This window comes from Aptenodytes patagonicus, chromosome 22 (assembly GCF_965638725.1).
Source record: "Aptenodytes patagonicus chromosome 22, bAptPat1.pri.cur, whole genome shotgun sequence".
Lineage (NCBI taxonomy): Eukaryota > Metazoa > Chordata > Aves > Sphenisciformes > Spheniscidae > Aptenodytes > Aptenodytes patagonicus.
The window spans coordinates 6,514,136-6,539,671 of record NC_134970.1 but is presented as its reverse complement, the minus strand read 5'-3'; the positions used below and the strand labels follow the sequence as shown (position 1 = coordinate 6,539,671).

Below are 25,536 nucleotides of genomic sequence, written 5' to 3'. Positions count from 1 at the left end.
ATGAAACCAGCAGGGTCTGTCACTCCCCATCAGTCACCTTTTCTGCCTTGTGAAGGTAATCACAAGGAGCTCAAACACACCCTTGCTCACAGCAAACACAGCTACTTATCTGAAACAGGTACACAGCACTCACCTGCGTGTGCCACCCCGGAGGTCCTCTTCTACCCCGACTGCTGTCAAAGCTGCAGCTCACCCGAGTCCTTTCTGCAGTCAGTGCTCAGCTGTGGGATCAGTACTGGGTCCCTGGGATCCTTCTCAGCTGCTCCCTCTGTCTCGCCTTCTGCCTCCCCTTCTCTTAATCTCTCTCTCGCCCTCTCCCTCTGGTAGGTGAAGCCTGTCACAGGGCTGTTAGCCTGTGAGACATCCAGATGATTTTTTTTTTATGGGAACCCGATGCACCTGCCTCCTATTCGTTATTATTTCAGTCCATGTAATGGTGCTGGACAAATCTGAGATTAACATAATTCTTCAACATTTCACAGGTCACTTGGAGTGGTGCTTTTTCTGCAGATTGCGTTTCCTCTTCACAGCGACTCACTAAAAACTTTGATACAACTGAATGGTTCTGGATGTTTTAGAGGAAACTGAGGTTTAATTGGTTTGAAACCAATCTCAAGAATAACTAGGGTTACTACTGATCAGATAAATTGAACTTCAGTTAAAAGTGAGTGGCCAAGTGCATTTAAAGATGAGGCTTCTCCAAATACACTCCTTTTTAAATAACTCTTTGAAGACTTAGTATTATGAATATAAGGGATGGACAGAGCACTTCACAGCACCAGCTCACAGTGCTAATGTGAATTCATTAGCATGCAGTTGAAAAGCATGAGCCTGCACTCCAGTTACATCACTGAGAGCAGCCGCTGTTACTTACATAGCTTTGCACACCCCTTGGAATAAAAAGTGCCTCAGAAGCATTAACAGGGGATTAGGAACCATTAGGTCAGGCTGGAAATGGAGATCAGATGCCCCTGCAGACTAGGTTCTGCTTAACCGTAAAGGTTTCCTCTGCTAGGAGACATTTATCCAGAGTCACCTGGAGCTGATCTAGATAAATCTTTAGAGAAACAAGACAGAGCCCCAAATTAAAAGAGCCCAAGGCAAGGGATGAAGAGGCTTTACAGACACAGTTTCCTCAGCTTGCAGAGGGTAGCGGGCACCCATGGACCACCCAAAGCTCTCCTTGCTCCCACCCCTTCCCAGGTCTGCAAGTTGCAGACATTTCTGGTGTTTCATTGCCCATGTTGCTCACCACAGGGATAGTCACACCTTGGGTGATAATGTCAGTCATATTCAGTAATTTCAAAGGCAACCCCATGCAATATGGTGAGGGAGGGCAGACATGAGCATATCAATGCTTCTAAAAAGCAGATGGATAAAGTTCAGCAGCTTGTCCTCTTCAAGGACGAAAATGTGCTTGTGGGATAGGCTGTACATGAAGCACTTCAAGTGCTGAAAGGTGGCAAACTCCACAGCCCCAACGATGCAACCTGGCCTGGAATCACACCACCTAGTCCAGTGCCATCCAACAGGAGAGGCAAGAATCTAAAGCAAACATCATTTTCAAAGGTTTTGCTTCTAACCACTTGAAAGTAATCACACACACACACCAGGCAATGGGCCTATTGCCCCCCTGCATAAAACTATACTCCAATGCACTAAGCCTTGGTAAGCAATGAGTTGTAAGAAGACACAGAAAGAGGTATGAAGATGAACTAGCAGGAGGACAGCAGGTCTGCCTGTACTTTTATGTACTTTCATGTACTTTCCAAGAAATCAGATAACCCAAATGGGGTTATCGTTCCCTAACTCTTTCACTTTAGATTAATCAGTTTTTTGAGTTTGGATTCTCAGTCCCTTGACATCACAGTGGCCAACTGAAATCTACTGAGGATTTCTTACCTTGCCCCTCAATAGCTAAGCAACCTTCCTGACGATGAGAGAGCTTGAGCTGTAGCACAATCTCCTGAGGTTATACTGTAACAGATTTAAGCCATAAAGTGCAGGTGACACAGCCCAAGGAATCACATTTAAACACCTTTACACATATTTACAGTCAGCAAAACATAGAAGGTCCCATTTAATATTGTAGAAGAGCAAAAACATCTTCTGCCTCAAAAAGCAGAGTGTACTAACAACCCAGGAGATGCTAAAATCAGTCTGATAGACTTGAAAATATGTCCCAGTTACCAGACCTCAGAAACTCAAAGTGCAGCCTTATGTGTTACTTAGCAATCCTCTGACACATCCCTTTCCAATAACCCACTTCAATGATTTGTAAGCCTGGGTATTCCCTTTCCTTTGACAGCCCTCATAAAGATTATTTCCTATCACACATGTGAGAGGACTCTGCTGGAAACTCACCAAATACTACGCCTGATCTGACCTGAGGATGTCAGATTCCAATTCTAATTTAATCCCAAATTAGCAAGTGGTTACTGGTTGTCTCAAAATTGCATTTGTCACGAATGAAAATTCTTTGCCAAAATAAGCCATTCGGATTTATTTACAACATAGACAGATTTTGTTACTCTCCCACAGAGTATTACCCTAAAACACTGTCAGCTCAGCCAGCCCTGGCCCTCTCCCCTTTCATGTTTGCAACCCAGTTGTTAAATTGTCTGCTAGGAGTTGTACTGAGGGCACAAAAACCTTCTCACTTCTACCTCAAATGAGGATAAAACACAGAAACGAACTACCAGTGCATTAAGTCTGAGAACCCTGAACCTTTGTTGTGAAAGAGTAAGAGTACAATCCACTTTGTGCTCTTCTCACATGCCCAAGAAGCATGGAGTCTCAAGGAAGTGGACATGGACACTAGAGGCAGTTGTACAAATTGTCACATCTCAGCCAGTTTTCAGACTCCCAGCATGTAGTCTTGAGAGTGTCCTACAGTAAGGCACTACAACACTGCTTCAATCCAAAGCACGGGCTCCATACTAAACCAGGATGCAGCCTGGCGGCAAAGAAAGACACAGACCTGTTGGAGCGGGTCCAGAGGAGGGCCACGAAAATGATCAGGGGGATGGAACGCCCCTCCTATGAAGAAAGGCTGAGAGAGTTGGGGTTGTTCAGCCTGGAGAAGAGAAGGCTTCGGGGAGACCTTATTGCAGCCTATCAGTACTTAAAGGGAGCTTATAAAAAAGATGGTGGCAAACTTTTTAGCGGGGCCTGGTGCGACAGGACAAGGGGGAATGGCTTTAAACTAAAGGGGGGTAGATTTAGATTAGATATAAGGAAGAGTTTTGTGATTCTGTGATCATGAAGGCAGCTGAGCTTTTTGCCCCCAAACACCCCGTGGCAGCCAGTTCCCTCACTAGTTCTCCCATGTGATAGCAACCCAATGTGTGACAGGCACAGGCCTTTACTGCTCACTATCCATCACAAGGCTGCTCCTCGATGGAAGGGGCAGCCCCAGCAGAGGCAGGGCAGGGACCTTACTGACCAGGTGCACTCACCCAGCACCTGATGTGCGTGAGCAGAGAGGTGATGGCAGAGCCCTGCACCCAACAGGTGCATCATGCTTCAAATTCAGCTCCCCCTCCCCTCCCACCCTGCCTTCCCTAAATCCTCCTGCTTCTACAGGTAGTTCTGCTCTCCTGCTGATTTCCAGGCCCAGATGACCTCTCTATCCCCTCTGCATGTCCCTGCCCTCAGTAGCGCTCATCTGCCCCACATGCCTTCCCTGTTCATGACTGAAGGGAACGGTGGGAGCAGAGCCATGGGAAGAGGCAGGCAGCAAGCAGAAAAGACACTGAGCAATGGATAAGCAGACAACCAAGTATAGAGAGGTTTACCTCCCTCTCCTCTCACTCCCCAGCATATGACAGGAAAAATTGTACCATTTCATGGAGGAGTATTCACTCTTTGGAATTGAAGAGGAAAGTCCATTTTTGTTGGGAGTTTCTGTTGTTCTGAGATTTCCAAACTGAGACGTTGCTCCCTTCCAAGCTCCCTCAGTCTCCAGAATGAATCTATGCGGTCCCACTGTCTCAACTTTTAAAATATATTGCAAGACTTTTCACAAGGAACTGAATTTGATTCCTGTGCCATTTCCTCCCTCAAGCATATGCAGTGGATTGATCAATGCTCTCTAGCACAACAATCTTCCTCCAGGCTCATCCCGGGAGATGCAACTACTGCCTTGCTTTTCACACTAACGTTGACTTTCTAAAAAGCATCATAGACAGTAATCTTTCTGTTTAGGATCAAAATTGCAACTGTTTCCTGTGGGAAGATCTCAGCTGTCTTCAGCAAAATAGCTCCTTGCTAGGACATGCTCAATTCATTGTGCTGTGAAGCTGTACCCGCTGTGAACCCAACCACAGGGGTCTCCTTTTGCCAGTTATTTCACTGACCCAGGGATGAGACAAGTGCAGAACTCGAGATGCCTAGTAAAGAGCACCAAAGAATGATAGTCAGACTGCTATGTGGCCTAGCCCTAGCAGTGTTAGATGATGAAGTCACTGCCAGTACTTCAAGGTTCCTGAAGACACAAAACTTCATTTTTTAAGTCATCTCAGTTTGAAGTGTCCAGACCTGTCTAATGGGAACTGAGTACCTGGAGCCTTCCCTGAAGTCACTGGGATCACCTGGACGCACATGTCTTGGTACCCACATGCTGGGAAGACCACTGGGATATAAGCATCTTGGTCCTTGAGGTACATGCATATATGAGTCTGAGTGAATGAAAACATTTTATTTTAAAATAAAATCACCTTCCCCTCCTTTAACGTCTCACACTGAGTTCTGTCACCTCGTTGTAACATTATTCCCTACGACACAGCTAAGTTTGCAACTGCCTGGGAAAGGCAGAACCTCTGAATAGGAACTGGGTGATGATACTGTATCTTGCAGCCCAGTTTACAACTTGGTTTCTGACAGTCTCCAGGAGCTACTTTTTATGTATTGCCTTTGGTGACATACAGTCACACGTGCTCTGTATTTTCCACCACCAAGCACATTCTGCCTGCTTGCGGTCAGGCAGACAGGCAGGCTCCTGTCTGACTGAAGGGTGGAGGGACATAGTGAGCAGGTCACTTTTCAAGGCAGACAGATGGATAGATGCATCACTGAAATGGGCAGGATAATGTCACGGGTGCTGATACATCACGGTCAGACTAGGATAAGGGAGGAAAGGAGGAGTGGGTGTCAGAGACGGATCCTATGACAGAACGGGTGATGGATGAGGGAGGACCATCTTCTGGGAAGGGCGACTGGGGCAGACAATACCAGTGCTAGGAGCAGGAGGAAACAAGACCCACGCAAAGGCCCTGATTAACCTCTGAGGCAAACTGTATGGCGAGCCAATTGCTTGCAGTTTGGGCCTTTACAAAGTCCAGCATGTCCTTGTCAATCTCTTTGACTGACAGATTGAGAGTCCCAAATTGTTCAGAGCTGTCTATGACCATGACAGTGAATGGGTCATCCTGTCAGCCATTCATGTGCTTTTCAGCTTCATTCAGCCTATTTTTCAGGCACATCTCATTTTACACTCACCACTTACTCCTCTCTCTTCACCCAGCGAGTGTGTCTACTTTGAAGGGGTTGTAACCAGAGCAAAGGTATTATTCCTCCCACAGTGACCATACAGGGGCAGAGCTGTCTATGCAGCCCACGGTGGAGGAGGGAAGGGGAGAAACCTCACACGTTTATCATCTGAGAGGGCTGGCCTGTATTCCTCAGTGCCACTACAATTTTGGACTCCCTCTGATTCCTCAGGGCCAGCTGGGTCACGCTGACAATTTCCCAGTCCTCGCTGGGAGGAGGAATGCACTAGTGAGATGCTCCTCTTGGCCATCCTTACCATTCCTTTCATGGCAATATTAAGGAACTTGGTTCCCACCCCAAACTGGCGGCAGCAGCAGAGTGGGAGACTCCTGATGGAGGAGGGTCAATCTAGCACAGAGAATAAGACTCAGGAAGATACAGAGAAAAACTCTAAAGAACTCTAAAAAGCAGGGAGCAATCAAATAAACCATTAACTGTTGCTGCTGACCTTCCGGAATAATATGAAGACAAAATTTCTGGGCTTTGTGTTTATTAAGACTCCATGCCCATCTTTCAAAGTGTAATTTTAGTTCTCTGTCCCATACATCTACACTAAAATTTCAGCTTTTTCTTCCTGGTGTAATATTTTCCTATCTATCCATCAACTTCTAAGTGGCTATCTCATATTCCAGGCACCTTTCTTTTCCCTGTCCTCTCCCTTTATTTATCCTAGTGTACAATTTGTGTCTTCTTTGTAGCTTATGAACTTACACCTCATTGATAAGAACATTAAGAACTGCAGTCTGTCTTCTCTGGAAGGGTTTTGGCCTCCTTCCTGACTCTCTAGGTATGCCTGCAAAAATAGAACGTGCGCATTGTTGACTTATGACCATATCCTTGAGAAATAAACTTCCTTAAACAAGAAGCCACAGCCGTCTGAGGCAGAAGCCAAGATACACTGGCCTTACCACATGCCACAAAGGTCAACAGACGCAAATTGCTGGATCAGACAGGAGGACAGAATGCCAGAAGCAAAGGACATATAAATCTAATGACTGTCAGCTTAACTATGTCAGCTGATTTCTGAGCTCAACCAGAGGGTGAAAGGAGAAGGATGGTCCCAGTTTACCTTTATAAGTCTCAATTAATTGAGGCCTCTTTAAAACACAAGTAGTTATAGCAGTTCCTTAAATGCTTCACCCAGGAAATGTTCTTTAACACTCAGCTATACGGTGTATCAGGCAAAGCTATCTACAGGTCCCAGGCAGCCAGTCACACTGACCTGGTCAGAAGGTGGTAGGAAAGCTGTGAGAGTCTACAGAGCAGCTGAGGCCTGTAGTGCTCTCTGCTGTATTTATTAAAAAGGATTTATTATTTGCCACATCACATTGTCTTAACCATTGTTTCCAGAGATGCAAGGTCACAGCACGCACACAAGACTCAGATACAAAGAAAGCCCTGGTGAACCCGAAAGCCACCTAACTTGGCAGTTGAAAGAGGAGCTGCAACTGGGCCACTGATGGTCACTGAATCACAGAGGTGTCAGTGAAAGGAGGCTCTGGAGGTCCCCAGTCCAACCTCCCACTCAGGGCAGGACTGTCTTGAACATCGGATTGGAGCAGCCATGGCTTTTCCACTGAGTCTTAACAACCACCCCATACTCCCTCCAAGGACAGAGGTTCCCCCCTCTCTGATGACCTGTCCCAGGCCTGCACCAGCTTCCTGGAGAAGTCTTTTCCTAGTGCCCAACCTGAACCTCCCGAGCTGCAACTTGTGGCCATTGCCCGTTATAATTTGGCACCACCAAGAAGTGTTTGGCCCTGTCACCTTTGCGAACACGCCTTGCTCTGCTGGCCACACGCCTTCCGATTTAGCCCAGGATGCAGTTAGTTTTATGATGAGCACACATAGCTGGTTCATATTCAACTTGGCATCCACCATAACATCTGTGTTCTTTCCTAAAGGACCCCAGGTCCTTTTCCAGGCTGCTCATTGTAGCAGCATGTTGTCTCTGCAGACACTCAACTACATAATTCAAAACAGATCTGAGGAATGGCAAGTTGGGGACTGGACAGAAAAGCCACTCACATGGGAGTACGTTGCCTCAGCCCTTTCTCCTTGGAGACATGAGGATTCTGCCTGGCAGAACAGCCCCACAGGACTCAGGATCCACTGTATTTGGGATGGAAGCAGAGGTTGGGGGCTGCAATCATGAACCCTCATTGAAAGGGAGTTGTGATGGTGCTACCAAATGGCAGCTAAGACAGGAAGGAGCAATACAACATTGCAGAGGGTGTGAAAACTGTAAGAGATCTCAGGAAAGGCCTCACAGAGACAGTCTCATAGTTCTCCTTGGGGCAGAGTCTTCGGGATCCAAAAGCAGTGAAAAGAAAGGCATAAGTAAAGGCTCAGGCTTTCTAGCCAAACCCAGATGGCAATTTGGGACCCTGAGCTCAGATCTTGACAACAGCTGTGGGAAGTGCAAGTTGAGTGCAGTGACACAAATCTATGTGAGGACATTCTTCTATCCTCCCTTCTCGTATCCTAAACTCAAAATCCAGGCAGGGTACAGTCCATACGCTGAAGAGCAGGGTATCCTATTCAGAGGGACCTGGACAGGCTGAAGAAATGGGCTGACAGAAACCTTCTCAAGTTCACTGAAGGCAAATACAAAGTCCTGAACCTGGGCCAGAGGAAGCCCATGGAGCGGGGCAGGCTGAGGACCGACTGACTGGGAAGCAGCTTTGAAGAAAAGGACTTGACGGACAACAGATTGAACAGGAGTCAGCAGTGAGCCCCTGCAGCAAAGAAGGGCAGCAGCATCCTGGGCTGCATCAGCAAGAGCACAGCCAGCAGGTCGAGGGAGGAGATTCTTCCCCTCCTTTTATGAGGCCACATCTGAAGTACTACGTAAAGTTTTGGGCTCCCCAGTTACAAAAAAAGACCTGGACATACTGGAGCGAGTCCAGTGGAGAGCCAACAAATAGGAGGTTCAGTAGGGGGTTAGAGCCCAGGAGGTAGAGCAGAGGCTGAAGGAGCTGGATTTGTTCAGCCTGGAGAAGAAAGGATGCAAGAGGACTGAATTTCAATTTCCTCCTACCTAGGGTGGCTTATAGAGAAGGCAGAGCCAAACTCTTATCAGCAGTGCACAGCAATAGGACAAGAAACAATGGACACAAGGTGCAACAAGAGCAGTTCCAATCCAATGCTTTTGCTGGGACTCAGGAAAAAAAGGAGAGTTTACCACTTGTGGAAGAAGGGGCAGGCGACCCAAGAAGAGTACAGGGATCTCGTTAGGTCATGCAGAGAGGAAATGAGAAAGGCAAAAGCCCAGCTAGAACGCAATCTGGCCGCTGTCGTTAAAGACAACAAAAAATGTTTTTACAAATATATTAATGACAAGAGAGCCAAGGAGAATCTCCATCCTTTATTGGATGCGGGGGGGAACATTGTCACCAAGGATGAGGAAAAGGCTGAGGTACTTAATGCCTTCTTTGCCTCAGTCTTTAACAGGCAGACCAGTCATCCTCAGGGTACTCAGCCCCCTGAGCTGGAAGACAGGGACGGCGAGCAGGATGAACACCCCATAATCCAAGAGGAAGCAGTCAATGACCTGCTATGCCACCTGGACGCTCACAAGTCTATGGGGCCTGATGGGATCCACCCGAGAGTGCTGAGGGAGCTGGCGGAGGAGCTCGCCAAGCCGCTCTCCATCATTTATCAGCAGTCCTGGTTAACGGGGGAGGTCCCGGACGACTGGAGGCTTGCCAATGTGACGCCCATCTACAAGAAGGGCCGGAAGGAGGATCCGGGGAACTACAGGCCTGTCAGCCTGACCTCGGTGCCGGGGAAGATTATGGAGCGGTTCATCTTGAGGGCGCTCACAAGGCATGTGCGGGACAACCAGGGGATCAGGCCCAGCCAGCATGGGCTCATGAGAGGCAGCTCCTGCTTGACCAACCTGATCTCCTTCTACGGCCAGGTGACCCGCCTAGTGGATGAGGGAAAGGCTGTGGATGTGGTCTACCTGGACTTCAGTAAGGCCTTTGACACCGTCTCCCACAGCATTCTCCTCGAGAAGCTGGCGGCTCACGGCTTAGACAGGTGGACTCTGCGCTGGGTAAAAAACTGGCTGGACGGCCGGGCCCAGAGAGTTGTGGTGAGTGGAGTTACATCCAGTTGGCGGCCGGTCACGAGCGGTGTTCCCCAGGGCTCAGTACTGGGGCCGGTCTTGTTCAATATCTTTGTCAATGATCTGGATGAGGGGACCGAGTGCACCCTCAGTAAGTTTGCAGATGACACCAAGTTGGGCGGGAGCGTTGATCTGCTCGAGGGTAGGAAGGCTCTGCAGAGGGACCTGGACAGGCTGGATCGATGGGTCGAGGCCAACTGTATGAGGCTCAACGAGGCCAAGTGCCGGGTCCTGCACTTCGGCCACAACAACCCCATGCAGCGCTACAGGCTTGGGGAAGAGCGGCTGGAAAGCTGCCCGGTGGAAAAGGACCTGGGGGTGCTGGTCGACAGCCGGCTGAACATGAGCCGGCAGTGTGCCCAGGTGGCCAAGAAGGCCAATGGCATCCTGGCCTGTATCAGAAATAGTGTGGCCAGCAGGAGTAGGGAAGCGATCGTGCCCCTGTACTCGGCACTGGTGAGGCTGCACCTCCAATACTGTGTTCAGTTTTGGGCCCCTCACTACAAGAAGGACGTCGAGGTGCTGGAGCGTGTCCAGAGAAGGGCAACGAGGCTGGTGAGGGGTCTGGAGAACAAGTCTGATGAGGAGCGGCTGAGGGAACTGGGGTTGTTTAGCCTGGAGAAAAGGAGGCTGAGGGGAGACCTCATGGCTCTCTACAACTACCTGAAAGGAGGTTGTAGCAAGGTGGGGGTCGGTCTCTTCTCCCAAGGAACAAGTGATAGGACGAGAGGAAATGGCCTCAGGTTGCGCCAGGGGAGGTTTAGATTGGACATGAGGAAAAATTTCTTTACTGAAAGAGTGGTTAAACATTGGAACAGGCCGCCCAGAGAAGTGGTTGAATCACCATCCCTGGAGGTATTTAAAAGACGTGTAGATGCGGCGCTTAGGGACATGGTTTAGTGGGCATGGTGGTGTTGGGTCAACGGTTGGACTCGATGATCTTAGAGGTCTTTTCCAACCTTAATGATTCTATGAATCAGATGTTAGCAAAAAAAAAATCCTGTGAGAGTGGTCAAACACTGGAACAACAGCCCAGAGAGATCATATCTCCATCCTTGGAGATATTAAAAATTTTACTGGATAAGTCCCTAATCAACCTGATCTAGTTTTGAAGAGGAATCTACTCTCAAAATCGGTCATTCTTTGAGCACAAGGTTTGACTCAGAATATGGAAAGTCTAGCAAAAAAAAGGACAAAGCGAAGGACAAAGGCATCAGTGGGCAAAAGGATGGAGAAGAAGGAAAAATAAAACTGAAGTTAATGAAATTTGTCAAAATAGTAATTACAGCAAGTAGAATGATTGTGCTAATTTTAATCAGTAAACATGAGATGGTCAAATGAAGTTTCTGTGTACAAGTACTAGGGCAAAACTGAAGGAACTTGCTTTGCCAAAAAATGTCGAAATGGATAAAGGGTGTTGTGGTTTAACCCCAGACAGCAACTAAGCCCCACACAGCCACTCGCTCACTCCCCCCCGGTGGGATGGGGGAGAGAATCAGAAGAGTAAAAGTGAGAAAACTCGTGGGTTGAGATAAAGGCAGTTTAATAGGTGAAGTAAAAGCCGCGCATGCAAGCAAAGCAAAACAAGGAATTCATTCACTGCTTCCCATGGGCAGGCAGGTGTTCAGCCATCTCCAGGAAAGCAGGGCTCCATCACGCGTAACGGTGACTTGGGAAGACAAACGCCATCACTCCGAACATCCCCCCCTTCCTTCTTCTTCCCCCAGCTTTATGTGCTGAGCATGATGTCTTAGGGTATGGAATATCCCTTTGGTCAGTTGGGGTCAGCTGTCCCGGCTGTGTCCCCTCCCAACTTCTTGTGCACCCCCAGCCTGCTCGCTGGTGGGGTGGGGTGGGGTGAGAAGCAGAAAAGGCCTTGACTCTGTGTCAGCACTGCTCAGCAGTAACTAAAACATCCCTGTGTTATCAACACTGTTTCCAGCACAAATCCAAAACAGAGCCCCATACCAGCTACTATGAAGAAAATAAACACTACCCCAGCCAAAACCAGCTCAAAGGGATAAAAGGAGGTAGCAATCATGAATACAACAGAGATCAAGATGAAGGTGGAGTGACAGTGCATATCAGCAAAGGCGTGACCATGAAGAAAGAAGGGCAAGCACTGCAGAAATGAGAACATCTGAGAGTCAAAAACCATCTTGACAAACTATCTCCCATAAGGCAGGTTGGGGTGGAAGCTTCCAAACCTCAGCATGCCTGAGTCAGGGATTTAGGATTCCTGGCAACATTTCTCTTCTAATGGTTTTGCTTGCTATGAAGTCTGTCATTAAGGCGCTGTGAATAATTGCTGACATGCTGATATCAGTTATTATTAATAACTGGGAAGTCCAGCTTATTAAAGGAGTAAATTTGTGCATGCTCAGAGAGGATACAAGTTGCTTTCATCTGCCTTCAGTGACGAAGAGAACTTGAGTGATCAGGTTCCTTTGACCTTGCAGAGGTGGTATGAAAATGTCACTCCTGCCAGGGCCATTATGGCCTATTACTACACTCAGGGCCCTGACTCTAATCCTCAAGTCTTTGTCACGGTACAAAGTCAATTTTAAGTGTAAGACAGTAGTTCAGCTATTTCATCCCCACATTGGGGCAGATTTTCATCTATCTGGTCCTTGAAATCTGTTGGTTTCATTTAATCTATATGTTCCATAACTTTCTGAAACTTCAGTCTGAGACAGATTCCAGTGGAGATGCTCCCAAATGAGAGACCCAAGTGTAGGGACCTCCACACTGAACACAGCTGTAAACAAAATGGGGGTGGGGGGTGTCTGCTATGACCTGAATTTCCCAGTGTACTTCTTTCACACCTTTTTCACACCTACAGATTCTGTCAGGTTTTTTGTCCTGATCAGTTTGAGAAGGGATGTTTCACTAGGTTTTATGCCTTTTCCAACCTGATGTTTTCAACATCAATATGTGCTTGATCAAGTAAGAATTGACAAATATCAGCCTAGGTAGGATTGTACAAATTCTTTCAAACAAACAGTGAAAAAATCTAGACAAAAAAAAAGATGAAATGGGTTCACTCTGCAGTGGTGAGAGGGTGAGAATGTGTGAAGCCTCAGTTTTAAATAATAATGATGGTGATAGTGATGACGACAAAGTTGACTTGAGAACAGAGTATACAGAAATGGAAATTACCATAAGAACAGTGGATGGAAAACTCCAAGTGCAAGTCCAGCACAAGCTGATAAAGTATTGCTGTTAGGAAAATATCAGTGCCAGCTTTTGACCTCAACTTTTGAGGCCTCCACCAGAATACGGGGAACACTGCTGTTTGTCCATATTCAAGAATGATTTGCTCAGGTAGGAAGATGTATGAAGATGGCATCATGGGCTGCTCAAGGTAGTGGAGGGTAAGCTGTATTAAAAAAGAGTGAATAAGGTTAGTTTGTTCAGCCCAACAAAACAGAGGTGAGGGAAAAAACTATTAAATACCTGACAAAGGTAAATACCAAAAGGGAGGACAAGGTGACAGAAGGACAAATGGAAATAACTGACCATAAAGAGGAATATCAGGAGATTTTTAACCATCAGATCTGGCTAACACAGCCTCCTAGTTGGAATAATAGGGCAGAGCATCTGACAGAGTTAACATAGTTTTATTTATTTTATAATGGGAACTCTGTGACACAGCTTTCTGCTACTCAAATTCAGATGTCTTTTCTAAGGTCAGGAATGAAGTCTAGGAGGACAAATGGCCAGGAGATACTGAACTCAGAAACTCTTGGCTGCAGTAAATGCCAGTTGGGAGTGACTGGCTGTACAGTTATTTCAGCAATTTGTTGTCCCTACCCTTGGGCATTCTCTTTCAATAGCCAAACTATAGTGAACTTTGTGTACTGCATGATAGGGCACCCATATATTGGGACAACAGTAGGGCAATGAAGAAAGCTTTAAGTAAGACAGTGCACTCATTTGAACTAACAAGGCGGCATTACACAAGCTTTGAGCACTACCAACATCCCTGCCAGTGAAGCCCTTAGAATAGGAGGTCCCAATGCTTACCTGCTAGCAAGACCTCCACATCCTTTAGGTAGAAATCACAGATTGGTATTTTATCCAGACAGAAATACCACTTTTGTGTCTGTCTTCTCCTCTGACAGTCATAGTGATGATTCTTCCATCATTTGGTACGTACATGTGTGTATATGTATTTGTGTACACGTCTGCGTGAGAGCATTTTATTGGGACCTGCTGAGTGCTTCAGGGCCTAAGAATCACAACAGCTGTCTTAGGGTTCATGATTCTGCTGACTTGCGATCAAGAATGCGGAAAGCTGTGACCCAAAGAGTATCCACTCCACCTCCTTCGGCATCCAGATGACAATTAAGCTGACAGCAGAGCTAATGCTCCAGCATGCTGTGTCTAGTGGGCTGAGTCCCCTGCTGCAGACTATAAATTACACACGGCCAGTTTTAACACCTTTTGATATAGTTATGCATAAAAGCTTTCAGTCCTAGCGGCTCTGTAAGTGGTCAGCGCATCTGCCTGTCCAAGCAGGTGTCAATAATAAGGAAATAACCCCCCTGGTGAGAGGAATTTTAGAAGCTGTGAGGAGAGGTTGCAGTTGCAGGGAGGACAGCGTGAATGTGGCTGTATGCACCTATTGATACCCCTGGGCACTTGGCTTCAAGGGCAGGAGCTTTCTCTGCAAATAGATCTCCCTGGCAGAGGCCTGTGCCGGACACAACTGCTACAACAACAACAGCACTTGTACCATGCCTTTTGGTTAAGACCATTTTGCTGGACCATGAGTCCCCAGACTGTTTCCCGAGGAGGTGGGAAACAGAGCTATTGCATGATTTGTTTAACATGAGAAAAGAGCATTTCTGAAGCAACTACTGGAAAAATCTTTCTCCAGACTTTAGGACAAAACTCACAAGACCTGACATGACCCTTCTCCTTCTCCAATCCACAGTCCCTTTCAGAGCTACAGAGAGCATCCGGAGGCCAAATAAAAGTCTCTTCATACTCATAAATCAGCTTTTCCTCACGCTCCAGCGTCCCCCAGAGGTGAAGAAGTGCCCTGCTTTGACTGATTTGGATGAAGTGGGAGAAGCAGACACAGGGTGGGGCACTGAGACCCGTGTCCTGCTATGCAGCCCTGTCAGCAACCTCATTGCCAGCATGCTGCTGAACTTGGCCGTTTGCCACTGACTCCCTGCGAGTATGGGCTGTGCCAACCCCACGTTACCCTGCGAGTTCCCAGCACACATGTTCCTAATGAAATGACCCAGCAGAGCATCTACTCCAGCCAGTACCAGAATCCACCTCCCTTTCATGCTGACCGTTGTTCTCTGTGCACTGCAGGAAGGTGAACTGGCTCGTGATCAGGGCTGCTGGGTAGCACATGACCTTCAGCATGACCACTAGTAGTCCCAAGAAGATGTCATTCCTGCTCTGGGCTTTTTGTCTCCACTGACACAGCCATAGCATACTTTCCAGATCACCTATTACAACAGTGTAAGACAGCACAACTCCATGTTAAAGCTATTTACTTGGCACCATAGAGGAAGAACTAGACCTGGGAAGTTGTGATCCCATCACAGCCTTTCAGAACACACCATCAAAAGAGGTCTCTGTTACTCCGTCCTACAGCCTGTGTGGTGTATAGCTCCCTTGAACCATCAATTACAACACTCAATTAGCCCCACTAAGCGAGAGTGTCACAGCACAGTCCTGGCAAACTGCCCTTCCTCCCAATTCTCCCTCATTGGGCTCCTCCTTTCTTGCTAGATCTTTAATTAGCTTGTCATCAGCAACTTGGCCTGGATTGACTACTCTGCATTCTCCCAAATGAAACCATGTAAGACAGATGGGACACCAAAAGCAGCAAGAGAGTAGGGTGAGAAGACATGCAAAGCAATCAATATGTGTCCGTAACTTCAGGGACAGGCTTGCTGGGGCAGTAGTAAGATTTCAGCTGGCTTGGACAAACTGGGGGTGTTCAAAATGTAGGTTGGCTGAGACCCAGCAATCTCATTTCAGCAAACCCACTGTAGGGCCAGCAGAAGGGAGAGACAAAACCCAGAAAAACCAGTAGTCTTGAGGAATAAAGCTATTTATTTTGCCATTAAAGTGAAGAGCCCAGCCACGATCAACCTACCAATTCAGCTTGGAGCAGTTTCACAAGAAAGCTCTGTTTACACCTCGCCTGACTCCCTTGCTTTTGCGAATTCAGAAGCCAGCACTTGGCCTCAAATCACCTTTTCCCTGAATTCTGCGGCCAGGCTGTATTCCCCGAGTCTGCCACCCACTGAGCTCAGCAGATGCCCCGTGGCGCCGCTACAAAACATTGAGCCAATACATGGAAGGAGGGGAGGGCAGCAAAATGCTGGACAGGGAGGGCAGCCCATAAAATATACACCTGTTGTCAATCAGGAGCCAAGGCTTATGTCAGCCTGCTGCAAATATTTTCCCCTCCACCTCGGTGACCTTTTCAATCACACTTCATGAGGGAGAGTGTTCCTATTAAGTGCTACTTGATCCTCTGCTAATGCAGCAGTTATGAAAGGACCACAGCACTTGTCATTAGGATAAACACCTTTGCAGTGGGAGAAGACTGCAGAGAAGGGGCACACACACGCTCTCCCCTCTGCTTCCTCAGGGTCCTTTTCCTCTGTCTGCCCATCACCACTGTTAGGGCCTCACATTTGGACAAGGAAAGCCGAGCCTGGCTGAAGCACTAACCACTGTCTCTACACCTGCTGTCTTGGCAGGCTCAGCTGCCAGCGCCTAAGCTAGCACACGAAGAAGAGGGTCTGATTTTCTGATAAGTGAAATGTTCCTCTGCAAGAGAGCAATTCAGGATAAAACGCTAGGTGTACACTGTCCCTTCAACACTCTGGATCGCATAGGCTCAATTAACTTTTATGCAGATGGCTCCTACTGCAGCCATCCACTGTCCAGTCAGGTCTAAGAGCCCATTTGAGCTTTCAGCTTTATCAAGCTCAGAAAAAAATGTCTCAGGGGAAGCACGAACCCACCTTCCCTGCTGCAGCGCTCCTTGGCACTGCCCTCAACCTTCATACCTGCGACTGCAGCTTTTGGCAGCCTGTTTGGGTGGCACGCAGAGGGTGACCTGAACAGGACCTCCAACGGTCTGGGACTAATGGGTGGGTGGGGACTACTGCCCTGCAGGACCGGCCCAAGAGAACAGAAGAGCTTGGAGGTCAGGGCAGCCTCTCCTCCAGGAGCATGCAAAACGATGGCCACAACTCTGGGTACTGGGAGAGACGAGATCCTGGAGGACATGGATCCCTGGTTTGATCTGGTGCCATGTTTCTCTGGCCTCTTCAGAGTACAGACTAGTGCTGCCATTAACGTCCTGCCAGCTGGCTCCTTCCAGCTCCTGGTCATGTTCAGATGAGTGACCATCACCAAGGTATTTCACCAGCCCTTTGAGGAGGGTGAATAAATTCATTTCTCTGCTCCAGAACAGGACTGTACACACACAGAATCTCGCTCTTCAGCCCTGTGGAGAGACCTAAGGACTCCCAAAAAGGGACTGACTTTAGAAGAAATAGCACACATAGGCAAATTAATGTGAATTAAAAGGTACTCAGCGTCTGCACCAAAATATTTGTCAAAGGAGAAGAAAAAGCAATGAAATGAAGTCCCTTTCTTGTCCAGCTGCTTTGTTGCTCCAGCCCTGGCTCTCTAAATTGTGGTAGAAGCCTCCTGGTTCTTGGGGAGCAAGAGAACACCTTCAGCCAGCAGAAGTAGCTGGGCTGTCGTCGGCAGCTGTGATGGATAGTGATGGTGGTAGCACTGTTTGGGGCCACTTGGGCTGCGGGTTGCCTGGGCTGCGAGTGTTCAAGGTGTGCATGTCTGCCTTACCACTGTCTGGCGTGAGTGGTATGAGATTGCTTTTGGGCAAAGAGGAGATGAGTCTGCAGAGACACTTAAGTATTAGCTGCCTTGGGTTTTAAATAAATCCCTTCTGGAAAAGACATCTACAGAGTGATGTTACGCTGGTCACTGGTCCCTGTGCAATCCCTCAAATCATGTCTGTGTCATAAAACACAGAATTACAGAAGGGAAGGGACTTTGGAAGTCTCTAGTCCAAGCCTGAACTTTTCTAGAGCTGTACCTGCTAAGGTATTTTTGGCAGGCTAGAGCTCTGTCACAGGAGCAAGCAGAAAAAACAGCGGTGGTTTTACAGGATCGCAGCTCTCTGCACCAGTACGAGCTGGTTATTGTGAACACAATGGTAACCCCTGCCACTGGGACACCCAGCAGACCTGGCCACCACTCCTATGAACTATCTGCCATCCCTGTATTACCAGTCATGAGTATTCCCCAACAAGGAAAGAGTCATCAAGAGTGGGAAGGGACTGTGAAATCTGCCCATCGCAGCAAGATCAGTTTTCAGGAGAATTTTCCCTATTTCTGTTGCACTTGAGGTAGAAGACCTATAGAGATCTAAGGAGGTCTCACAGCACACCGAGGGCCCTCCTCCAAGAGTTTGGAGGAACCAAACACTGAACAGCAAGCAGTAAAGGTTCCTGCTGAGCAACTGCATGTCACCAGCAGTAGCTTTCTGTAGATAAGACAAAAGAAGTAATGAAGGCAATAATGGAGACACTCTTCACTGTCTTTAAATCACCAGGAAGAGATTTCAGCCTATCTGACATGCGGCTGAGTGGGCTTTCCCTCAGCTTGCACTATGTGCATAGAAAAGACAAACGATATGACTCTGGGAGATCAAACTGTTGAAAAATAAAAGGAGAGATGTTATCTTAGCCCTCAGGAGAAGTTTCCTGGCGTGTGACTGCCATCCAGGTGATGATAACTGGGTATAATTTATTCAGGTAGAAATCCCTCTTCCCACTCTAACAATGTTTTGTTTGCTCTGCCCTGAATAACAAGCCCACCAATGCCCTGGAAATGATGATCCACAACACATGTGCAGAGTTCCTAATACTGTGCAATGACAAGAAGTTTCATCAACTCAGATAAATATCCCTGCCTTCTCGGTGACAGTCCCTCATACTTCAGATGTCTCACTTCTCCTAGCTGCCAACATTTGAAATCTATAAATAGGGCCAACTGGGAGAGGAACAGAGGATGTACACTGCCACCCACTAGGTATCTGTTAGACTAGGGCATACCTTTGGAGAGAGTTGGTAGTAAGTAAACAACACAGCACTAGGCAGTAGAGGCCTGACCCTGCAAGTCTGGGGCAGTCTGGCGGATCACTTATCAGTCCAGAGCTCCCTCCAGAGCAGACTGGCTCTGGGTGTTTCTCCAGCTCTCCTGCCACCTCAGGAGCACAGGTCCCCACTGGTCCAACGCCTGCAGCAAGGCTCCAACAGAGACCCCACATCCCTGCAGCAGACTATGCTGAGCTGATGGCGAGGTTCAGGAGATGATTGGGATGCCTGGTGCAGCGCTCACTGACCTTGGTGTCAGCCTTTCCACCACTGCCAGTGCGTTCTGAAGCAGGATACCACCACCTACCTACCAGCACCTTCCAGTAACCTACCAGTATCTTCCAGTGTTGCACCAAACACCTTCTGGCACAGCAGCCCCTATCCCCCTCTCTCTGCACAAAGGCTGCTCTCAGTGGTTTGCAAGTCCCAGCAGTGCAGATCACCCATGTTTCCATAGAAAGGGCAAGTACCTCCCTCCACAGACATTCTTTACTCCTACAGCCAGAGGCTGAATCTTGCGCTGTATTACACACCCCATTGTCAGTGAGACCCAAAAGAGCAATGGAGGGAAACACGACTTTTGGCTCACTCCTGCTGCTCATGGGACCATTTGTTACACAGGGCCAGAAGCCCAGAACAATCCAGCGCAGGTCTCAGTGACGTGGGAGCATTCAGTGGTGGTGTGTCACATTTGCACAGGCTGCTCCTGTCAAAAAATACCACTTGGAACCGAGTCTTGAAAACATCCTGACCAAGCAGAAAGCCACCACAGCATTAGTGCGGAGCTGCTTCCATGCCGAGGCCCTCTTTTGTCTTCCCTTCCAAGCAGAAGGCTCTTTGACAAGTAGGGAATGGCTCTTTGACAAGTACAGAATAACCTGCTTTACAATCAGTGTCTACGTGCTGGTAGAAGCCGTTAATTGCCTCATACAGTCTTCTGTTAGCAACATTATCCCCTCCCGTCCTGCTGAGACTGGGGCGAGGGATTGTCCTGTTCAGTGGCTGCAGTGGGACATGGAGAGGGGGAAAGTGAAATATAATATGAGAAATAATATCCACGACAGCAAGCAAGGCTAACCGAAAGACATAGGGGAAGCAGGATTCCAAGGAGAGAGGAACGCTGGGCGAGGAAAAGCATGGAGTCCTCTTGACAAAGGTCCAGGATCATTTTAAAAGGGCCCAAGAAATTATTTTTTAAAGTCTATTTTTAATACAACCTACACGTGTGATGAGAGCACTGCCTGCCACCCCGCTATCTTATTACCTCCAAGATTAGCAACAAAAAGATTAATTTAGACAGGATGGAATATTTTCTAACAAAAGCGTCACTGCTTTCTGGGGAGCAAGTCTGACCCGAAAAGATCGCATGCAGGGAAATCCCACACCACAGGCAATCCCTCACGGACAGGAGTCGCCCAGCCGGAAATACAACAGTTTGGGTTAATTTCAGCACAGCCGGCATGACTGCCGATGACATCATGTGACTGTAATATGTCACTGTAATTGATCATAAATATATGTACTCCACTACAGCTGATAACAAAAGCTGCAGAGACAACAGTGGATAAGGCCTACACTCCTATTCTCTGAGGAAAGTTCATCAAGCAGCTATTAAATACTAAAATGAGCCCATGGTCTTTGGTTTAGGAAGTTCCTAAGACACAGACAGATGGTCCTGTGAGGCAAACTGGGGAGTCAATCCTTGTACACTAGCACGGCTCTTGTACCCTGCCCTATGCATCGCTATCACACAAAGAGAGAAGCAGGCTATTTGGCTGGATGCTCTGATGTGACGCCATACAGGTGTCCTTATGCACTTGTATTAAAGTGATCAGTGTAATATGGGGAGACTTCAGGAGCTTCCCACGTGCATGTCAGTGCTTGCTTTTCTGGCTTATGTTTTAATTCCTCCAAGTAATATAGAAATAAAAGGCTTATGATCACTCCCTGTCCCTTTTTCAAGGGGACAGCCCTCTCTAGTGCTGGTCCACACAGAAGATGACAAGCTACTGTAGGTGGAGCCTCTGTTGTTCTCCTCCTTAAGGCTCAGCCCTGAAGCGAGAGGCAAAACTCCCATCCGCATTGATGGATACATAGGGATGACCCATCTGGGGACTCCCAAATTAAAAGCTGATGGCACAGCTGAGAAGGCACAGCGCTTGGGTTGTACTGAGGGAACTTGCCCACTTATTAATATTTTTGCATTCTCTTCTTTTCGATAGAAACTGAGCATACACTTTACTTACACTGAAAATTACCTCCTCCAAATGCAACTGAATCATTTCTCCAAGTTGCTACTAACATTTCTGGAGAGCACCCTGCTCCAAGGGAGCCAAATACAGGTGGGATCCTATAACCACAGCCCCCTCCCAGTCCCACCAGCCCTTTCACACACTGGCAATTCATCCTGCCCAGGGCTCTCCACAGAAATCACTTCACCCTTTCCAAAACAGAGCAGGTGTTTAGCAGTGGCTCAGCATGGCAGGTCAGAAGACGACAAATCCCGTATTCAGTTGAGACTTGGGAATTTTTAGGGAAACAAAACCCCAACTATCTAAGTTGGAAGAGGGCTGAGACACCTGGTCCAATACTGCTGCTCCCAAAACAGCACCAAGCAACACTTCCAAACCATGGGGACTTGGCTTTAAACTGCCCCCAAAGCAGTGACCTCCAGCAGGAAAGGCTTCCTTCGTCTCACGTGCAGTATTTTCCCCCACTCTGAACCTGAAGGAGGGATCCCTGACTATCAGCCCAGCTCAATAGCTGTTAGCTGATGAAGCTTACAGGAGTAGAACACAGCGTGAGGTGGGCTGGGATAACTGCAGTCCAGCAGGAGCATGACCTTAGAAGGTAAAACCGAGCCACAGCAGGCCTGATGCCAATAATACACTTAGGCCTAAATGTTCCAGTGTTTCATGCCATTCCATCAAAAATCTTGGAGAAACTTATTTTTGGCTGAACCAGGTGTAAGAGAAAAGAGTGCCAACTTCAGTGTTTCTCTGCCAAGTCAGGAGGAGACTTACAGGGAAGCCCATGCAGGGCAGAGATGAGTGCAAAGCAATCAAACAGCAGAGGACTGTCTCCAGAGGCTGCAGCTGCTCAGTCTCACAAACATGATCTATCACACCCAGCCTGATTTTATTCCTTCCCCTCTTCCCCCACATCACACATACATTAGTGGGAGGATAGCAGGAAGCGTGTCACTGATGCTTCACAGACATCTATACACGCAAACGTGCTGTAAGTGCCGCCTCTGTAGACAGTGCTCTACACTGGTGTCTTAGAAGATGAAAAAACAGACTGCAAGGTCTCTCTGCCCCAACTCCATAAGAGTGCATTTCCCTATCCCCTTATGTGGCAGCTCCAGCAGATGAGGCTACTTCTCAAGCTCCTGCGTGGTTCACAGCAGGGCTGCATCACCACGCAGGCTCCCAGGCTCCAGGACAGAGCATCGGCTCTTGAAAAATACTTCTGGCCACAGAGAATTCCCTTTTGCCTCTGACCAGGCCTCTGTTCTTAACTTGGGAAAGCACATTGAACTCAAGCAGAGGGAAGCAGTGTGGACCAGTGGCTAGAGCACTGCCCTGGGGTGTAGCAACTCTCTCTTCTAGTCTTAGCACTGCAAGAGGCTTGGGTGAACTTGGACAAGGCCTCTCTCCTCAGCTGTCCTGTTTGTAAACTGTGAATATTTAGACTGGAAATGGGTTTCCAATCTAGGGGCAGAAGCAGCCTACGAAACGGTTAATGCAACTAAGGTGGAGAAGCATGAGTCAAGCCCTTTGGGACGTAAGCCATGCCTGGGTTGTTCCCCCCTTGCCGCCCCAGAGACACCCCGCCGCCAACGCTACGAGTCTCCTCACCATCGCACTTCAAGGTGCAAGTGAGCAACTGCCGCACAGCTGTGAGCTATGAGACCCAACACCAAATTCCATGGTCCAGATTTATCCCTTCATGGCTGTTACATTAATGGTTGTTCTCTACCCTGTTCATCCCATGGGAGGTCATGCCTGACAGAGGGTCCTTCACAACACCAGCCTGTCTGTGCATGACCACAGGGCACATACTGACACTGTATCTCCTGGGTTATCAGTCCAGCATGCTGGGAAAGCCACATCTTCTGACAACCCCCACGCACACACCAGCTGCTTCTGCCTGTGACTGACAATGTTTGTTCATTAACATATGCTCAGAAATCTCTATGAGGCTTCTACACGTCTTTTTAAGATTGTCAGGTCTTTCACATTGAGATCTTAACGCACCCTCACAAGCAGTTCTTGTGATCCTCACACGTCCTTCAGTCACTCTCACAGAAACCCTATAGCACTGCTGCATACCACTTGATTGAGGAAACTGAGGCACGTCACCAGAAGCCACTTCCTTGGAGTTGTAAGGGAGCTGACAGCAAAAGAGAGAAGAATTGCTACTCCTTGGTCTAATCAACCTTCCCACACAAGGAAGAGAGCTCAAAGAGGTTGGCCCAATGCCCAAGCACCCTTGCATCCTCTCTTTTCAGTTTACAATTCTGAAAGCATTTTGCGAGCAAATTTCATTTCGTGCTTAATACAAAGACCAGATCATTTTGTTGCAGCTGAAGAATGAAGTGTCTTCTCCCGGAATTATAGGATGCCTTTTATATTGGTAGGCTGTATCTCCAGGATACTTACAAGTCAATCTGTTTGTTTACAATTTAAAATAAATTGCCCTTTAAATATCTGGCAGCTGATGTGACCCCATTGTTGTGCCAGAAGAAGGTTTGCAGCATAGTTGCTAACACCCGTTTCCAGAAAGAACAAGGACAAGCTGTTCTTGTGTGTCCTTAGCCGCTGGTCATGGTAACAAAAATGCCACCTGTCCTTCAGAAGCTGACACCACGAATACCAGTAAGAACTAATTGCATCGGTAAGGGGAGAGTTCAGGGCATTAACAGCGACGCCTGATGCATTTCCCCTCTTTTACATATTTGTGTTTCTTTGTTTCCTATGCTGATCTCCGATTCCCTCTCCCTCCATGCCAGATGAACTGTGTTTGGCCTCTATTCCCAGGACACTGCCTATGGAAAGCTCCTCTGAGGCACCTCTCTCACCTGTCCGCTGCCAAAAAAGTGAGAGGCAGAAATCAGGAATGAACAGCCCCACACAGCCATTGCTAATCCTGCGGTCTCCAAAGTACGATGAAGCCTCTTGCCAGACCACTGTGCAAGTCACAGGCCAGTTTCAGTGGCTAACATCAACCCAAATTACTCGGAATCCAGGGCAAGACCTCTAAGGGTTCAGGACCCACTACTGGAGCTAGATTTTTGAAGGGACCTGCATTCAGCACACCGAGAAATTCAGGAAACGTGACCACATCTGTTGGATCTGTATAGTGGTGCACTTATGAATGAGGACAAGGCTGAGCAACAGGTAGTGAGAAATAAAGCAGCAAATCCTGCTCCCTCCAGCCAAACTCTCTCTTTCTCCACTGCTGCTGGGCTTTAAACACAGCAACAGGGATGACATCCAGAAGATAACTGAGCCCGCTGCGTCCGAGTTACCTGGGACAGACAAAAAGGCTGCTGGGCACGGGGAAAGCCAGCAAGAAAGGGAAGAGAAAATGGTTTCCTAGAGGTGTTGTGTGTGAGATCTCCCTCCCACCACTACAAAGGAAATGCACACGCAGCTAACCTTCCCTTCCAAGGAATTGGAAACCAGTCTCTTGAAAAAGGGACTTGACACTGAAATGCAACTTTCAAGCTCACCTTGTATTTGGTGGGTCTGCCTTTGAGGCACTCACCTAAAAAACCTGATCCCTGCATTCGGTGTCTCAGCTGCCTGGGCTGTTCCTTTACTTACTCCAAGGGGATTGCTCAGTGTCTTGTCACCAGTTCAGGCTGCTTCCTCCAGGTGTCTATCCAGCTTACTCCAGCCCCACAAGCAGCAGTGATATGTACCTTTGGGCTGCAAAAGAACACAGGAAAACAGATTGCTGTGACAACAGGGAGGTCAGAGAAGGTAAAAATACCTCTTCACCAATCGTGCCGGAAAGTTGGTAACATAAAATCCCAGTGGTCATCTGGCTTTTAAACCTGTAAAAACTCAGTCATTTCACAACATTGACAGTGTCCCGCAGCCAGGCCTAAGGTTCTGCTCTGAAGTGAGAGTGGCAAGTTAGCACCAAAGATGTTCTTCCGCTCAGCAACACTGGAGTAAGAGGAAGGAATTAGAAGTCCCTTGTGCATCTAATACCCAGGATTATTCTCATGGAGTATTTCCTTGGATCAGTCCAGCTGACACAGGCCACGGTCTAGCTGAGTGTGGGGGGAATGCAGCCGTGGCAGGGTCACAATTTTACACATTACAGCAATGGGGTGAGAAAATGCTTTTACATCAGTAATTGCCATACCTGGGTGCATGGAGCAGTGTGGGACACTTAAAGGCTGGCAGTCTCCACAGTCTATACCTTCTACAAACCCTAAAACAAGCAGTCTCAATCAATTTACTCCTTTCTAAAAAGTTAAAACTATCTACGCCACACAGACATTCCCCTCTGATTTACACATATTTCTGGCTGAATATATCTCACCTCAGCCTTCTCATTTTTTTTTTCATCAAAGAAGCAAACTCTGTCAGACTGGAAACACCCCTCCCATGGCTCCCCACGGCATTCATTGCAGACAGGTTCCTGCCACCGAGGCGGGAT

The 25,536-nt window shown here is 47.8% G+C and overlaps 1 protein-coding gene across 1 annotated transcript in view; it reads right to left on the bottom strand.

Moving 5' to 3' along the window:
• Nucleotides 1-360, bottom strand: part of IGFN1 (immunoglobulin like and fibronectin type III domain containing 1) — a 40,181-nt gene extending 39,821 nt beyond the window's left edge. Inside the window, exon 1 of the mRNA XM_076358250.1 lies at nt 134-360. The gene's annotated coding sequence lies outside the window, so the exon portion shown is untranslated. The remainder of the gene's footprint in view (nt 1-133) is intronic.
• Nucleotides 361-25,536: the final 25,176 nt, after the last annotated feature.